The sequence below is a fragment of the Pan paniscus genome, chromosome 7, assembly GCF_029289425.2.
Source record: "Pan paniscus chromosome 7, NHGRI_mPanPan1-v2.0_pri, whole genome shotgun sequence".
NCBI classification, from domain to species: domain Eukaryota; kingdom Metazoa; phylum Chordata; class Mammalia; order Primates; family Hominidae; genus Pan; species Pan paniscus.
The window spans coordinates 153699539-153717166 of NC_073256.2; positions in this window are offsets into that span (position 1 = coordinate 153699539).

Sequence of the window (17628 nt, forward strand, 5' to 3'; positions counted from 1 at the left end):
TGGTCTAGTGCTCTTGTTCTCCGTTCACTGTTGTCTTAGTCTGTGTTGCTACAAAGAAGTACCTGAGGCTGGATCATTGATAAAGAAAAGAGGTGTATTTGCTTCATGGTTCTGAAGGCTGCACAAGATGCAGTGGCATTGGTATCTGCATCTGGCGAGGGCCTCAGTCCTCTTCCATCCAAGGTGAAGGGGGAAAGGAAACCAGCATGTTTGGAGATCATATGGTACAAGAGGAAGCAAGGAGCAGGTGCCAGGCTCATTTCAACAACCAGGTCTCACTCACAGGAACCAACAGAGGGAGAACTCACTCATTACCTTGAGGATGGAACCAAGCCATTCGTGAAGGATCTGCCTCCAGGACCCAAACGCTTCCCGTTAGGTCCTGCCTCCCACAATGGGGATTACATTTCAACATAAGGTTTGGGGTGACAAATATCTAAACTATAGCAATTGTAAAGAAAAGTAACCGGCCAGGTGCAGTGGCTCATGCCTGTAATCCCAGCACTTTGAGAAGCCAAAGCGGGTGGATCATGAGGTCAAGAGATCGAGCCCATCCTGGCCAACATGGTGAAACCTCGTCTCTACTAAAAATACAAAAATTGGCTGGGCGTGGTGGCATGTGCCTGTAGTCCCAGCTATTCGGGAGGCTGAGGCAGGAGAATCGCTTGAACCCGGGAGGTGGAGGTTGCAGTGACCCGAGATCACGCTGCTGCACTCCAGCCTGGTGACAGAGAGACTCCGTCTCAAAAAAAAGAAAAAAAGAAAAAAAGAAAAATAACCTTGTAATAAATGTTGTGGTGTGGTTTTGTTTCTGTTATTGTTATTATTATTATGTAAACTACAATTTATATGGCATTAGCCTAATATTTTGGCACTTGTATAGCATCTAATGGTCATAGTGCACAATATCATCTGTTATGCTCACTGTACAGATAAGGGATAAGAGGTTCAGAAAGGTTACGTTACATGCTTAGGACCTCATAGCTACTAAACGGAATCAGTGCTAACCAGAGAATGTGTTGTTTTTCTGTCACGTTGCCTCCTGGTGTCTACTTCTGCAGGAAGAATCATATTGTTTTTCTCTGTGTGAGCCTGGGTAGTACAATTTGGGTTGGATTTTGCTGTGATTATTTGGTTACACTGATGAAAGGGAATCCCAGGATGTGTGTTATGGATTTGGCCATCTCCACCAGTCACATGGGTATGTTCCTTCTGCATTCTCACTTGGGATACTGTAGATGTAGATTCCATGTATATCAATCAAGCAATTCATACGTTTACCACGAATTGTATTAATAAAGTGTTTTAGTTCTAATAAGGCAATAGAATTATCTGATATTTTCTCACATAAAATCTCTGTGAAATAGAGATATTATCTATTTTTAAAAGTCAAGAATATGAGTATATGGGAGTTGAAGTGATTTGTCAGAAATGAATCTACTAACAAACTCCTTCCTTTGTAAATTTACTAAGTTTCTCCTCTGCTCTTTCTTTAAGGGTGTACAAAGCATTAAACACAATGCCAAACATACAAGCATGAAGACAAAATAATTGAGTAGTTTGCTCTCAAGGAGGATCACATTGTTTTCTATCAGCATTTTAACGAAGCATTTAAGTAGGCTTGAATTTTATCAGCCGAACCATGAGGAGTGTTTCAAATAAGAGGCAGCCCTAGGGCCAGCTCTATCACTAGCGGTCTGTGCAGTCACACAGGGTCCTTGGCTCAGAAGAGCCCTTCTCTTGGCTTAATGCTCTACTGTTGCTGTCTCAAAATTTGTAATACTTTTTGAATGAGGGGCCCTGACTTTTCATTTTGCAATGGGCCCTGCAAATTATGTAGCTGGTCTTGGATATCCTTCAGTCTGCTCCTTGAATCCATAGGGAGGATGAAAGTCAGACAGGCAAGAAGCCAGCAATGCAGGCTCTATAATACCAGAAAGGATTAGGTGGCTAATTGAGAGCCATTTTTGCTCCCTAGTCCTGAGTAGAGATATCAGTTCTGCAGATCCTAAGTTTATTTTGTGTAACTCACATGTTTGACATTTAAGTGTTCCAGGAAAACTTAGCTCAATTAGACAAAATCAATGTTCATGATTCTTGCCAACTATTGCAAAACTTATCAGCAAAAAATTGAAAGAACTACATGTTAGCTATAAATTGAATTACGATTCACATGGAAACACACACACTGTCGCACACATTTTGTTGAACTATTAAAAATAAGTATCAAACATTATGGAACTTTAGCCTGAAATAGTTAACCATACCTCTTCTAAAAGCATTTTTCTCAGTTACCTCATTTTTCTTGTAACCCCTAAGAAACATAATGAAATTCACTGATATTATTTAAAATCTAATTCATATTCAAATCTCCCAGTATCTTAAAAATGTCCTTTATTTTTAAATTAGGAATCATATAGTATCCACATACTGCATTTGGTTTAAACATTTTTTTAATCCATGAAAGGTTGTAATACACAAATTATAAAAATTAATCTGTAGTAATATTAGAAAATTATCACAAATTGCAGCTCTTGGAGGTGACAAATATACCCCTTCTCAAACTGAAAAATGTTAATTAAAGGGAAAGAAGGAATACCTACTCTGACTTTTTCAGAAGGAACCGTGGTTCATACCCAGCTGATGAGAGAAGGGTGATTTTTTTTTTTACAGAAGAATGTCAGTCAATAACTATAGAAAGAACGTTAAACTAAAAATAACAATTTTACAATTATTAGTGAAACAATTCAAGTAAAAATCATTAGTTGATGCTTAAAATGATTGCATGTAAGAAAGTTTGGAAAAAAATATTTACTCTGTGCAAGATTTTCCACTCATCATCACTATTGTCGGGACTACTTAATGCTATGTCCTTCCTAGGGTGTTGCGTCATCTGGAATATTTCTTTCCTTCAAAAAACGTTCATTCTTAATCTAATGAGACATTAGTCCTGACCTCTAGATTATGGGAAATGCAGAGGATAGAGGACCAAGTTAAATCACACCATGAGTAAACAATCAGAGGTTAGGAGATTCCATAAATCACTTACCTAGTTACTTAAAAAATACCAGTCATGAAAGAAAAGATAGGCAGTTATGTCATAGCTTAAGCATAAAATACTACATTGTATGGCTTTTTTAATCATTTATCATTAGTAAAATATACATTCATATACATAGTATGTCTGAATGTGTTTATTAACATGCTTTAATGACTAAATGAGTAAATAATTAAGGTTTAGTTTACAATAGTCTTTATTACTGAAGAAGGATTCATTTGGGAACCAAACTAGGATATTTTCCACTATTAGACACTGTGATAAAAATATGTATTTCTGAATTTGCTTGTTGCTTTTGTATTTGCAGAGTTCCTGTAATAATAACTAACATTACTTTTATTTTATTATGTGGTGCTTTCACCTTTCCCTTTTTTAAGTTGTAGAATATATCAATTTAAATGTTTTTACCTTAATTAAAGCTGGGCTTCTGAAAGAACCCAAATGTTCTTGGTGTCAAACTGCTGGAAAATGTTCATATTCAATAAAGGGTCCTGTAGGCCACACGATGGAAACACTAAGAAGGAAAAGGAAAAGATTTTTGGTTTCTGAGGCTGAACTGGGGATGAAGGTTGTTTTAGAGAGATTTATTTACTTCAATTTGCTCCTCCTCTTCATCTTTCCATTATTTTCATGTTGTTTAGGGAGTGGGAGTAGAGAAGAAATCGTGCAATGAATTGTGAAATACTATCAAGGGCAAAGTTCTTGTCTTTTGAAGTCTTGGTGAAATCTAAATACTGAAACTAGGCTTAAGATGCCTATTATTTCTTGAAGAAATTGATAAGTCATGGTAGCCACTCGCTCCACCGAGATTTTGCAAAGCGGATCAGATAAGGTTTTGGAGCTTTCCTTTAGGAACCGGCAGGCAATAGTAAATAAGTAAAGGTTGCTACTTACCATATTTAACGATCCATTCAATGAAATATCCTCAAACTTTACTAGATCTGATTATCTGAAAATTGTGAGAAATCAATTTTTGTTCTCATTTCTGTTTTTAAAAGACATGGACTCATCCACATTGCCACAGTAAAAGGTGTAAATAGTGAAATGAAATATTAATGCATGAAATTAAACTGTTATTGTTTATCTTTTCGGCCTCCATCCCACCATTCTTAGACAATCACATTAAAAAATAGTAATAAGGCACAAGTTAAATAAGCAGGAATGTTCTGGTCCCCTTTGCATGTGTTGATGGTGCTCAGAGATGATTATGATTATTACAAACCATTAGAAGAAGAACTTGTTGAAACTTGCTCACTTTTAATGAGATAGTTCAGGATAATACACACACACACACACACACACACAAGTATATTCCAAAAGAAATGACAGCAAAATATTTGGAATTATATCACCAAATTGACTGAGGTAGAAAGACCCCCATCTCCTTAGGTTTTGCAGTGGCACTTTCTTCCAGAGGGAGTATGAGTCCTATGCTATCTCATTGGACTGCCTGTAGAAGAGATCCAACTTCAGTCCAGAGCCAATCATACAGATGAACGAGGGAAGCGATTGAGAAGATATTTCACTCTGGTACAGTTGGATTCTGACTCAAATACAGCTCTTAGTTTAATTTTCAGTATCAAAGTCACTATGATTTTGAAAGTCTATGTTTGCTTGTTTTCTACTTGACAGCTTTATTGAGATATCATTGATATACAAAGAACTGCACATAGTTAATGTGATCAATTGAATGACTTTGGACATACCCAAACACTCATGTTAGCATCACCACAATCAAGGTAATCGAGATACTGAACAACTCCCAAAGTTTCCTTATGTCCTTTTGTTTTTGTTTATTTTTTGTTTTGTCTTGTTTTCTTTTTGTGGTAAGAACACTGAACAGGAGATTTAGCCTCTTGACAAATTTTGAAGTGCACAATACTGTATTGTTAACCGTAGGTACTGTGCTGTACCAAAGATCTCCAGGGCTTATTCATCTAGCATACCTGAAACTTTACACACATTGAGCAGCTACCCATTTTCCCCACCTCCCAGCTCCTAGCAACCAGGAAAATTATTTTAGGTACCTCGTATAAGGGGAATGATGCAGTGTTTGTCTTTGTGCCTGGCTTATTTCGCTTAGCGTAATGCCTTCCAGGTTCATCCATGTTGTTGCAAATCGCAACATTTCCTTTTTAAGAAGGCTGAATAGTATTTCATGGTACATATATATATATATCCATCAAATGTCCATTGACAGATGAACCGTGATATACCATGAAATACTGTATTTTATCCATTCATCTGCAGATGGACATTTATGTGGCTTCCATGTCTTTACAATTGTGAATAGTGCTGCAATGATCATGAAAATACAGAAATCTCTTCAAATACTGATTTCAGTCTTTTAGACATATATCTAGCAGTGAGATTTCTGGATCACAGGGTGGTTCTATTTTTATTTTTTATTTTTAGTAATCTCCATATAGTTTTCCATAGCTGTTACACCATTTTGCATTCTTACCAAATGGGTACCGGGGTTCCAATTATTCCATATCCTTATTAACACTTGATATCTTTTTTTGTGTTTTGTTTTGTAACAGCCATTCTAACAGGTGTAAAGTGATATCTCATTGTAGTTTTAATTTGCCTTTTCTTGATAATTAATGATGTTGAGCACCTGTCGTATATCTGTTGGGCTTTTTTTTTTTTTTTTTTTGAGACGGAGTCTCGCTCTGTCGCCCAGGCTGGAGTGCAGTGGCGTGATCTGGGCTCACTGCAAGCTCCACCTCCTGGGTTCACGCCATTCTCCTGTCTCAGCCTCCCGAGTAGCTGGGACTACAGGCACCCACCACCACGCCCGGCTAATTTTTTTGTACTTTTTTAGTAGAGATGGGGTTTCATTGTGTTAGCCAGGAAGGTCTCCATCTCCTGACGTCGTGATCCGCCTGCCTCGGCCTCCCAAAGTGCTGGGATTCTAGGCGTGAGCCACCGCGCCTGGACTATTAGGCCTTTTTATGTCTTCTTTGGAGAAACATCAGTTTAAGCCTTATTCCCAATTTTTAGTTAGATTATCTTATTTTTATTTTGTTATTTTATTTTTGCTAGTAAGATGTAGGAGTTTCTTACATATTTTGGAAATTTACCAATTATTAAATATATGATTTGCAAATGTTGGTTTCTATTTCCTAGGTTGCCTTTTCATTCTGTTGTTTGCTATGCAGACAGTTTTTAGTTTGATGTATTTCTACTTGTATATATATTTTTTTGGTTGCCTGTTCTTTCGGTATAATTCCAAGAAATCATTGTAAAGACCAATGCCACAAAGCTATTCCTTCTGTTGCTTCTAAGAGTTTTACACTTTCAGGTCTTATATTTAAGCCTTTTTTTTATTTTAATACAATTTTAGTTGATTTTTCTGTATGCTTTAAGGTAGATGTCCAATTTCTTTCTTTTCTTTCTTTCTTTTTTTCTCTTTTTTTTTTTTTTTTTTTTGCAAGTGAATATCCACTTTTCCCAGCATCATTTGTGGAGGAAACTATCCTTTGCCCATTGTGTATTCTTGTCATCCATGTCAAAGATAGGTTGATCTTGTATGTGTGGAGTTGTTTTCGGGCTCTCCACTTTGTTCCATTGGTCTATATGCCTGTCTTTATGCCAGTACCATAATATCTTAATCAATGTAGCTCTTAATGCATTTTGAAGTAAGAAGTGTGATTTTTCCATATTTATTCTTCTTTCTCAAGATTGCTTAGGCTATCTGGGATCTTTTATATTTTCATATAAATTTTAGGATTGTCTTTTCTATTTTCATAAAACAAATGTCATTGGGATTTTGATGGGGATAGTGTTGAATCTGACGATCACTTTGCATAGTATGAACATTTTTACAATATATGAGTCTTCCAATCTATGAACACAAAAGTTATTTCTATTTATTTATGTCTCCTTTAATTTCCTTAATCAATGTTTTGTAGTGTTCAGTGTACAAGTCTTTCATGTCTTTAGTTAAGTTTATTTCTAGATATTCTTTTTTTGATGATATTGTAAATGGGATTGTTTTCTTAATTTTCTTTTCTGGATGCTTTGTTGTTAACATATAGAAACACAATTGATTTTTGTATGTGGATTTTGTATTCTATAACTTTACTGAATTCATTTCTTAATTCTAGTGAGTGGTGTGTGTGTGTCTGTGTGTGTGTGTGTGTTTGAGACATGGTTTCCCTCTGTCACCCAGGCTGGAGTGCACTGGTGCTATCATGGCTCACCGCAGCCTCCACCTCCCAGGCTCAAGCAATCCTCCCATCCCAGCCTTTTGAGTAACTGTAGCTGAGACTACAGGGACATGCCACCATACCCAGCTATTTTTATTTTTTTCTTTTTTGTAGAAAAGAGGTCTTACTATGTTGCCCGGGCTGGTCTTGAACTCCTGACCTAAAGTATCTTCCAATCTTGGCCTCCCAAAATGCTGTGATTGCAGGCATGAGCCACCACTCCCAGCCAAGCAGGGTTTTTTTAAGGAGTCCTTAGAGTTTTTTATATGTAAGATCATGTTGTCTGCAAACAGAGACATTTTTATTTCCTCCTTTATGATTTGGATGCCTTACAATAAGAACAGAGAAAGTAATGCTAGTATTTATAAGGAATATCTTATTTTGTCCTTTTGCTTTTAAGCTATGTCTTTATATTTAAAACACATTTTTTTAGACAGCTTCTAGTTTGGTTTTACTCTTTTATCCTGTCTGACATAATCTTTCTTTTAACTTTTTGTGTTTAGATATTTAGACCATGTACATCTTATGTAATTATAGAGAAGTTTAGGTTTAAATCTCTTATCTTAATTTTTTTCTTTATTTGGCCAATTTTGCCTTGATTCTCCTTTTTATAATTTCCATAATTCTTTTGGAATGATTTCTTTCTTATTGGTTTTATTATTTTATATTACTGATTTTTCATGTTTAATAGCTTTGCATCTTTTTATTTTACGTTTCAATTGTTGTCTCAAATTTATAGTATGCTTTCTTAACTCTTAACAGTCTACCTTCAAAAAATAAAATTCTATTTTACATATAGGGTTAGACTATACAAAAGTATAATTTCATTTGTTTTTCTCATCTTTTAAAATATTATCATTTTCATTTCTACATATATGATAACCTGTCAATGCAACATTAGTACTGCTTTAGTCAATTAAAAAGTTAGAAATGAGTAAAACATGTCTTCTATTAACATACATGTTTGCTACTTATGATATCTGTGTGTGTATAGATAATAATTCCATTTGGTGTCATTTCTCTTTTGCCTTAGGAATCTATTTTAATTTTTTTTGTAGTGCAAGCGAGTCCCCAATAAATGCTCTAAGCTTTTATCTGAAAATTATTTTGGCAGAGTTTTTATAGTGGCTAAGTTTGCTGTTATTCCTATTATTATTTTTACTATATTTATCCCTACTTCATTTATTATTTTTTTAACATCTCCCTGGTCCACCAAATTGTGTTGTTTTTTGAGTGAGAAGGCAGCACTAATTATGATTTGTTCCTTTGCGCCTAATGTATTTTAATGTCTCTGTCTGCCTTTTAATTTCTTTTTATCTCTTGTTTTCAGCAGCAATTTGATTATAGTGTTCTTTGGTGTATTTTTCAATGTTTATTTTGTTCAGGCAACATTGAGATGATTGGATCTGGGGGTTTATAGTTTTTATGAAATTTGGAATGTTTTTGGTCATTGTTTATTCATGGCTTTTTGCCTCACTTCTTTATTCTCTCCATTTTGGGATTCCGAATACTGCTCAATGAGTTCCCTGACATCAGTGAAGATCCATTTTTTTTTTCCAGACACTTTTCCTCTTTGTTCTTCAGTTTGGGTAATTTCTATTCCTGTGTCTTCAAGTTCCATGATTTTCTGCTATTATGTTATCTACTATTAGCATCATCTGTAGAATGTTTTATGTCTTATTTTTTTAACTGAGAAGTTGTTTTTCAGATCCTCCACTTCTCTCCTCATTGTGTTAATATTTTTTTAATCCTCGCCAAACATTTTATAGTTCTTCTGTAGACCTTGTCTGCTAATTCTATTATCTCTATCATTGTTGAATGTGTATTTATTAAATAAGTTGTCTTTGTATGAATCACGTTGCTGATGCTTTTATGTCTAGCTATTTTATATTGTGAATTTTTAAATCTGAATGTCAGTGTTTTGTTGCCTTCACATAAAGAGTATTGAGTCCAGTTTTGGAGTTCAGTTAAGTTAGCCACAGAATGTTTTTTAAGTCTTTTGGCTTTTTTGAAGCTTTTTTTTTCTGCCTAGCAGAACCTTACTCCAGGCCTACTTTATTCTTCTTTGAGGTGTGCCCCTCCGGAGCTCTGCCTATAGCTCTGTGGGGTGCCTTTTGCTCAGGTTTGAGGAAGTCTTACTCTACAACTGGACAGCTTAATGCCTCGCCAAAGACTCAGGTGAAATTCATGTCTATTTCTGGAGCTCTTTATCTATACAGCTTCTTCTAAAATGCTATTATGTGCCAGGAATACTAGCATCCTTCTCCCCACACTCTGATCTGTGACTTCTCGGTGAGACCCCTGTGCTCTGCATTCCAAACATTTCTTCCTGGAAGGAAGGTGAAGCAACTATGGGGTTTGTGTTGTTTAATTAATTCTCTTCTCTAGGGATCATGGTCCTGCACTTTTGTCTAGTCTTCAAAAACTTTCTTTTTCCATGTCTGACCACATCTCCCCTCACACTATTGTATCTAGTGTTCTTGAAACGCATGCCAAAAGAAAAGTTTTTGACCTGTTTTTCTTACATGGCTAGATGTGGAAGTCCCTGAGATTTAACTGTAACCATGCAATTCACCCCATGTTAATATTAGAAATTTAATATTAGAAAATGTTTACATTTTTTGGATTATAGAATTTTTATCTTCAAAATGTGTTCAATAAAATTACTTCACAGACTTATTATAAGGAGTGTTGGACAATAGAGCTACTGATTCTCTATTATTATATTTTAGCCTTCTATATTTTTAACTTTTATGTATTTCATGTAGTGCTCTAAAATACCCACTGAGGGCTATGTTATTATTTCTCCTTTCACAAGTTAGTCACACAGCCTCAGAGAAGTTAAGTAAGTTTTCAAAAGTCCACAGCTGGTTAGAAGTGCAATTTAAGTTCAAACCCAGATCATTTAGACATAAGATCTGGCTATTTTAACCATGTCACATTGCTTCTAATCTATGTGAAACGTTCTTGCCTGTAGCTTGGCAAGGGCTTTGAACTCAATAAATATGCATTTCTTCATTCCCTTTTCTAATATGTTAAGGAGGACTATATGTGTGCTTTTTAATTCTCTTCCATGAAAAAAAAATGGCATTAAATGGCCCCATGAGAGGGTAAAAGGCAAAAACAAAAACAAAAACAACAAAAAAAAGAAAAAAATTCAAAGTTTTCTTTTTGAGTTAACAAAGATTGCCGTCCTGAAGGGTGAAAACTGTGAAATCATAAGATTCTGAGAAAAGTATTTCAAAACAAATGCTCTCCCTTACAGTGGAACAAAGAGGCTCTTCCATCAGAGAATGCAGCAAACCTCTATGTCCCAGCAAAGCTTGAAAGGTAGATTGTAACATGTTAGAATGTGAAGCCTATCAGAGAATTTAGATCACTAAGCCTGATCCTTAGTCTCCATTCTTCTTGCAGAGAAAAGAAGTTCAAGAAATCTAAATATCTGTGCATGGTCAGACCAAGTACTATGGTCACAGGTAAAAGAATATACAAGTGCACCTTGTATACACAAATAGGAGGACAAATTTCATTCTTAGACAATACTTCCTTTCTACCCTGGCTTCTAAAAGACAGGCTGCCATCCCACATCCAGAAAAACAATAGCCTCCTAAAATGTGAATAGCCAAACGTTAGCTGACTTTCTTTTTAATATTTTTTTGGAATGCATATTTCTCACTTGCTTTTTAAATAAACGTCATAAGTGAGCTACAGATTAGTCAACTATTGTAATAATTGTCCAGCTATTCGAATGACACTGCATTCTAAGCTACCCCAATGCTCAATGGCTTAAAGCATCTCTCTATGATCACTTGGGCATACACAGCTCGGTGGATTCAGATCCTTTGGGTTTGGCTGTGTGGCTCTGCTTCTCACTGCAGTTCTGAGGTTGGCTGCAGCAGCTCTGGTCTAGGTAAATCTCATCCTTCACCTGTGACTAGTGGTCTATCCCAGGAACGTTCTTATCATGGGGATGGCAGATGGCAAGAGAAAAAGCAGGAACATGTAAGGTTTCCTAAGGCCTAGCCTCACATGTGGTGTAGCTATCTCCACCTCGTTAGGTTAGCCAAAGCCAGCATGGCTCAAACCAGAGTCAAGTATGAAGAAAATGAACTGTGCCCATTAGTAAAAGTGATTGAAACATCTCATGTCCCAGGCCACGGGTAGAGAGAAGGGCGATTAATTGGGGCCAATAATGCAATCAATCATAAATTAAAATGCCCTTTGAAAACTTCCTGTCTTTTCTGAGTTTTGTATATACTCATCTAGACCATTAATTACATCTGTTTTTTTTTTTTTTTTTAGAAAATATATAAAGTATGGGCCAGGCACGGTGGCTCATGTCTGTAATCCCAGCACTTTAAGAGGCTGAGGCAGGTGGATCTCCAGAGGTCAGGGGTTCGAGACCAGCCTGGTCAACATGGTGAAACCCCATCTCTACTAAAAATACAAAAAGTTAGCTGAGCGTGGTGGCGGGCACCTGTAATCCCAGCTACTAGGGAGGCTTAGGCAGGGGAATTGCTTGAACCTGGGAGGCGGCAGTTGTGGTGAGCCAAGATCACACCATTGCACTCCAGCCTGGGCAAAAAGAGCAAAACAAAAAAAAGGCCAGGTGCGGTGGCTCAAGGCTGTAATCCCAGCAGTTTGGGAGGCCGAGGTGGGCAGATCACGAGGTCAGGAAATGGAGACCATCATGGCTAACAGGGTGAAACCCCATCTCTACTAAAAATACAAAAAATTAGCTGGGCGTGGTGGCAGGCGCTTGTAGTCCCAGCTACTCGGGAGGCTGAGGCAGGAGAATTGCTTGAACCCAGGAGGTAGAGGTTGCAGCGAGCCGAGATCACACCACTGCACTCCAGTCTTGCAACAGAGAGAGACTCTGTCTCAAAAAAATAAAATATATAATATATGTATCTATAGATAGTATTTAATGTATGAATGTGTGTGTTTGGATATATATCTCACATTGTAATTATGCTCCATTTGTATTTGTCACCCAATAATATTCCTTGGATGACTTTCTATATCCATGCATATAGCTGTAAGTCATTATTTTTAACTGTTGAATGATATTAAAAGAATAAATATGTGTTTACTTAACCATTCCTCTAGTGTTAGGCCTTTAGATGAGTTTGTAATGCTCAGCATTATAAACAGTGCTTTAATGAGCATTCTTGTACACATCTCCTTGTTTTCCTGTAGAATAATAGCCTGCAGAAATGAATAGTTCAGAGCTTGTCATCTGTGAATTTCATATTGTAGTATATTTTGCAAAAGTACCTCTAGTGTAGCTATATAAATCTACATCTCCTCAGGCAGTGAATGAATACCTATTTGCCTACACTGTCATTAACACTTATTATCGTGCAGTTTATGCATATTTTTAATTAGATGAGTAAAAAATCTGACTTTCTCAGACAGTGATCGCAGAACATTTTTATTTAAACAACAGAATAATCATTCTTCACAAAATGCTGTATATAAAACAAATTAATGTAGTTCTGTGATATCAACATGGTGCTTTGAAAAGTTCCTTGTGCACTTAGCGGCACTCTTGTCTTCTACTGATGTCCCAGAGTACACTTTACATTCTCTTGCTTCAGGTCGAAACTTATTTAGTTTGCTATGATTTCCTCCCTTCAGTCCCTGCCTCCATCATATCCAGAATGGTTGAGCCAATTGTTTTAATTTCCCAATTGTTACTGTCTCAAATGAATACTTTTCCCAGTACCAAAACCACATCATGCTCACATTCACAGTGACAGCATGGTCAGCTCACTGGTCTCTCTCTTTAACAGCAAGTAGGAAAACCCAGGCTCAAAGAAAAAAAAGCTTATTTCTTATCTTTAATATAACAGGTACCAAAATTAAAGACACCCAGATTCCAGGATCTATGATGAATTATGTGAGGATAGGAGATATGAATTTGATGGAAGAGCAGATTTTAGTGGAGAGAGCACTTGACTCACTTCAGGGAAAAATTTACCCCATCCTCTCTCTCTCCACACACACACGCTCATGCACACATGCACAAACACATGCACACGCAGACACACACCACACACACACATGCAAATGTACACGCATAGACATGCATCCAATATACATGCAAGCACACAAAAACACACACACACCTGAAGATGCTGTCACCAATGAGCCCAGTAACATTGGGAAAATCATCTAAACATGCTTACTTTGTTTCTTTATATGAAGAATGAAAAGCGCTGCAAAAAATGTGGAATATCTGTGAGCAGATAAATGATGTGTGCCCGTGAATGGTTTGTATTGGGTACCAGCTTGCACATGCACACATAGTGTGGAAAACCATTCAAATGTAATTGTTTTCACCAATATTGGATAAATCAGCCCTTAGTGATTTCCAAAGGAGGATGCTTAGTGCTGGATTTAATATCTATGTGCCATAATTTTTACTAATATTGGAATCATTCAGACTAAAGTCCACAGGTGGGAGTCAGCCTAGGCAAAACTTAAGATGTTCCTGAGGGAATGAGGAATTGGATCACATTAGTCATTGAATCATGTAGCAGGAGCTGAGAGAAATGTGAATCCACTGATTACCTAAAGAGTCTTCCAGTCTGTCATTAATATGCCATCTCAGCTGCCGAGGGCAATAATGATCTATATTAGACAAGCATATTCCTTTTGGAAATAAAACTCAAATATGATTCTGGATAGGGTGAGACCAATATGATTCCTCCTTATCCACCATTTACCCCGAGCTCTGCTAGCACACCCCTTTTCATTTCAATTGACCTCAAATCGGAAATGATGAAGGAACGTCAGGGGGCTTTGAGATCTTGTCTATTTTCCCTCGTGGGAATGGGTTGGGGTAGGAGATGGCTCTTTAGATAAAACTGGGAAGCTGGGCTCCACAGGTCTGACCACTGCTATGGTGAAAGGTCATCTGAGACCCATGGAATTGTAGAGGCACAAAATATCTAATCGTCCTTAGTAGAAACATGCCACAAATGCGCTCGGAATTGTCAAAATTCAGGAGGGTAGGGGAAACAGATAAGCATTTCTGAAATCTGGGGAAAAACATGTGTTTGCAACCTAAGAAAGATAACAAACCGCACCATTCATGGGTGAGGGTGATATCCTGACTAAGTGTTGAGCACAGTGATTGGCATTGCTTTCACGAGTCAGCAGCATAGAGATTTATAAGTGAATCAGTCTGTTTTGAAAAAGCAAATAAATAAACAAAATATAGAAGTTAAATTAGAATCTTTATAATCTGGCCCTAATCTTATTATTCATTTTCAGCTTTATTGCTGTGTGCATTTATCCTTCCCCAGCCCCTCCGTGTATCTTAAGACCCATGCTCTCCAGTCTCCCTAAAATAATTGCACCTTCTCCTAATAAGGCATTTACTTCTGTGCTTTTGTTCCTTTGCATGCTGTTTCCCCTCTTCATGGCATATCTTGTCCTCTTTTTCTGTTTTTAAAACTCCTATTCATCGTCCAAGCTTTGGCTAAATATAACCTTCACTGTGAAGCTGTCCCTGCCTTTTTCAGGAAAAGCTGTTTCCGTTTGCTTCTGTGTTCCTGCTACAAGTCAGGTAGCCTGGTGTAGTGATGTCAGAAAATCCAAGTTGTTTTTTTTTTTTTTTTTTTTTTTATAGACCTCACCTAGAAAACGGAAACAGACTCTTAAACTTGCTTATAATCTCTCAATTTCCATCCCTGTCCCTACTTAAAGACAGACTCCTGCCAGAAGGATGTTTCTAAAATACATCCTTGATCAGGCTGCATTTCCATAAGCATGATCTCAATATTTTTTGTGAAAATAACACCCACAGAGTTTTATGGTACATCCAAGGCTTTTGATGAAGTTAGAGTTTAGAGAAGTTGAGCAATTTGACCAAGGTAAGAGAGCTAATAAATGGCAGATAGAAGATTTGAGCTCAGACTTGTTTGAGTCTAAAGGTGGTGACCCACCCGGCTCCTTCCAACCACATGGCGGGAACTACTTTCTTGCTGCTTCCCCCTGAACTGGCAATGCATGGGGTAATTTTGGAGAAAAAAGTTATATAAGCAACATAACATATTTCAGATGCACAATATGTCTTTGCAGACTGAAATTATTTTAAACCAACTATGGCAATGTGTATTGGTGAACACATATTTGAGCTGACAGATGGGCGTGGGCACCTTTGTCACTCATAAATAGAGCACTTTGACCAGTTGTGGAGGAAACTCAAGTGCTGGAACGTACAACTCATACTTATTTCCTGCCTATACAACCTTTTCTGAGCCCCTAAGAGTTTCTCTCTCTCTCTCTGTCACACACACACACCCCACACACGCGCCATTAGCAAGTTTGCTTATCTGTGTAAGAAGGATTAATATAAAATAATTTTTAAAACTCAGGCACAAAGCGACTTCCCAGAGCTAACGTGGTGCTTTGGTTTTTTATTGCATTCTTTTTCACTTAACCTGAAGCTGAAAGTTCACATCTGTGTGGTGGGTCTTTCTTCAGGGTATTTCTGTCTAGATGTTTTGCAAAGCATCTAACACCTGGAAATGCAATGCACATTTCTGTTTGCTCTTATGGTACTTCGTGCTTACGTCTTCAGTAGCACGAACTATAACATAATTCAACCTGTTTCTCTCTTCCTGTATCTAGAATGTAAACTTCTCCAGATAAGACATTGTTTCAATTGTCACCTGTGTTCCTAGTCCATATCACAGCATCTGGCACTTAAGCACATTTAAAACAAGTGAACAAAGGAAATTCCTGGTGTGGAGTGATTGTTGGATTCTTTGCCTGTGGTTGGATACGAAGGCTCCCTCCAAAGACCTGAAATGGCCATATGCAAATGAGTTAGAACTCCCTGGTAGAAGTAGAGCTGAGGCCAAAGGCAAGCGGTTCCATAATAATATAAGGAAGGCATTTCTAGTTGAAAATATTTCAAAAGGAAGCAAACTGTTGCCTAAGGAAATGGACACCCCATTCCTGGAGATTTTAAGCAGGAGTTGAATGGCCTGATATCTTGTCTAGGGTGCTTAAAGCAGAATTAAGCATCCAAAGCAGTTTATTCAGATCATCTTTAAAGTTCTAGCTATCTTTGTACATCGAAAATTATATATATAATTGATATATGTAGTACTTGTTCCTAGGTTATAAGCCCTGTTTTTCCTATTCCTCCACATTCTCCATTTTATCATGTCTTAGGATCTGCAACCAGGCTTCACGGACTAGCTGTCCTTTGTTTCATAACTACCAATCATAAGCTTCAGGATTCAAATTATATGTCATTTCTTTTAAATTCAAGGCCTGCTGTTTTATGAAATTGAAACATCCTCATTTCATTTTTTTTACTTGTATAGTTCTAATCACAAATTTAATCAAGCAATTACTTTTTGTTATTTAAAATATATCTGTTCCCACTTAACATACGTGCTGTGTCAGGACTACCCTGTTCCCGGGTCTCACTGCAGTTTGTCTTGTATAGAGTTAAGTATTCAGTAAGTAGTTACTGAGCGAATGACTGGGTGAATAAATTGATGTTTAAAGACACTTCTATTTCTATTACTAGATGTGATTTTCATTCAGATTTTTTTTGTTTGTCTTCAGAAGAATTGCAAATTCTTTATAGCAAAGAACATCCAAGAAGCTTCTTGAAAGTGCCAAATAATGAATGTTCTTCGATAGCATCCAGGGATCTCGATGGCTTCTTTGGGCAGACAAGGACTTTGGGACACAATAATTCCCTGAGGCTCACTCTCTAGGGAAAGGAAAAGGAGGTCTGGGAAGCAGGACATTAACAAGGGAGGGGGAACCAGTGGGCCCGCAGCACGGGGTCCCTCACAAAGACTGGAAGGGGCTCCATCTCCTTCCAGGGTTTGTCCTATTGAGCATTTGGTAGGTCCAGATTTGGCCCCCAGCCAGATGCAGCTCTGTGAAGTCTGAAGGGAAGAAAGAATACCCCTTTGTTAAATTCCTTTTGTGTTTTCCTTTCGTTCCACATTTCCTGCATGTATCAGTCTTCATTTTGGCACGAGAGAAAAAATAACTTTCTTATCGGCCTTTTTTTCTGACTCATGATTTTATTGGAATCAAAAATATAAGCTGATTCAAAGATTACACAGCCAAGCAAACTGGCCTCCTGGATTCTAAGACAGTGCAACTGAAAACTTTGGGAAGTCCTTGAGGCCCAGCTGAGACCATGCCTTAAAATGTCAAAGAAAGTCAAGTCATGTTGACTTGAAAGAAAATTATGTTGGGTTTCAGTGCCACAAGAATCCAGTGTTGAGCTCCCTGTCTACACAGGGTGATGCAGAGGAGGTTAGGGTCAGCACAGTGTAAACCAGGGTGCAGCAAACTTTTTCTGAAAGG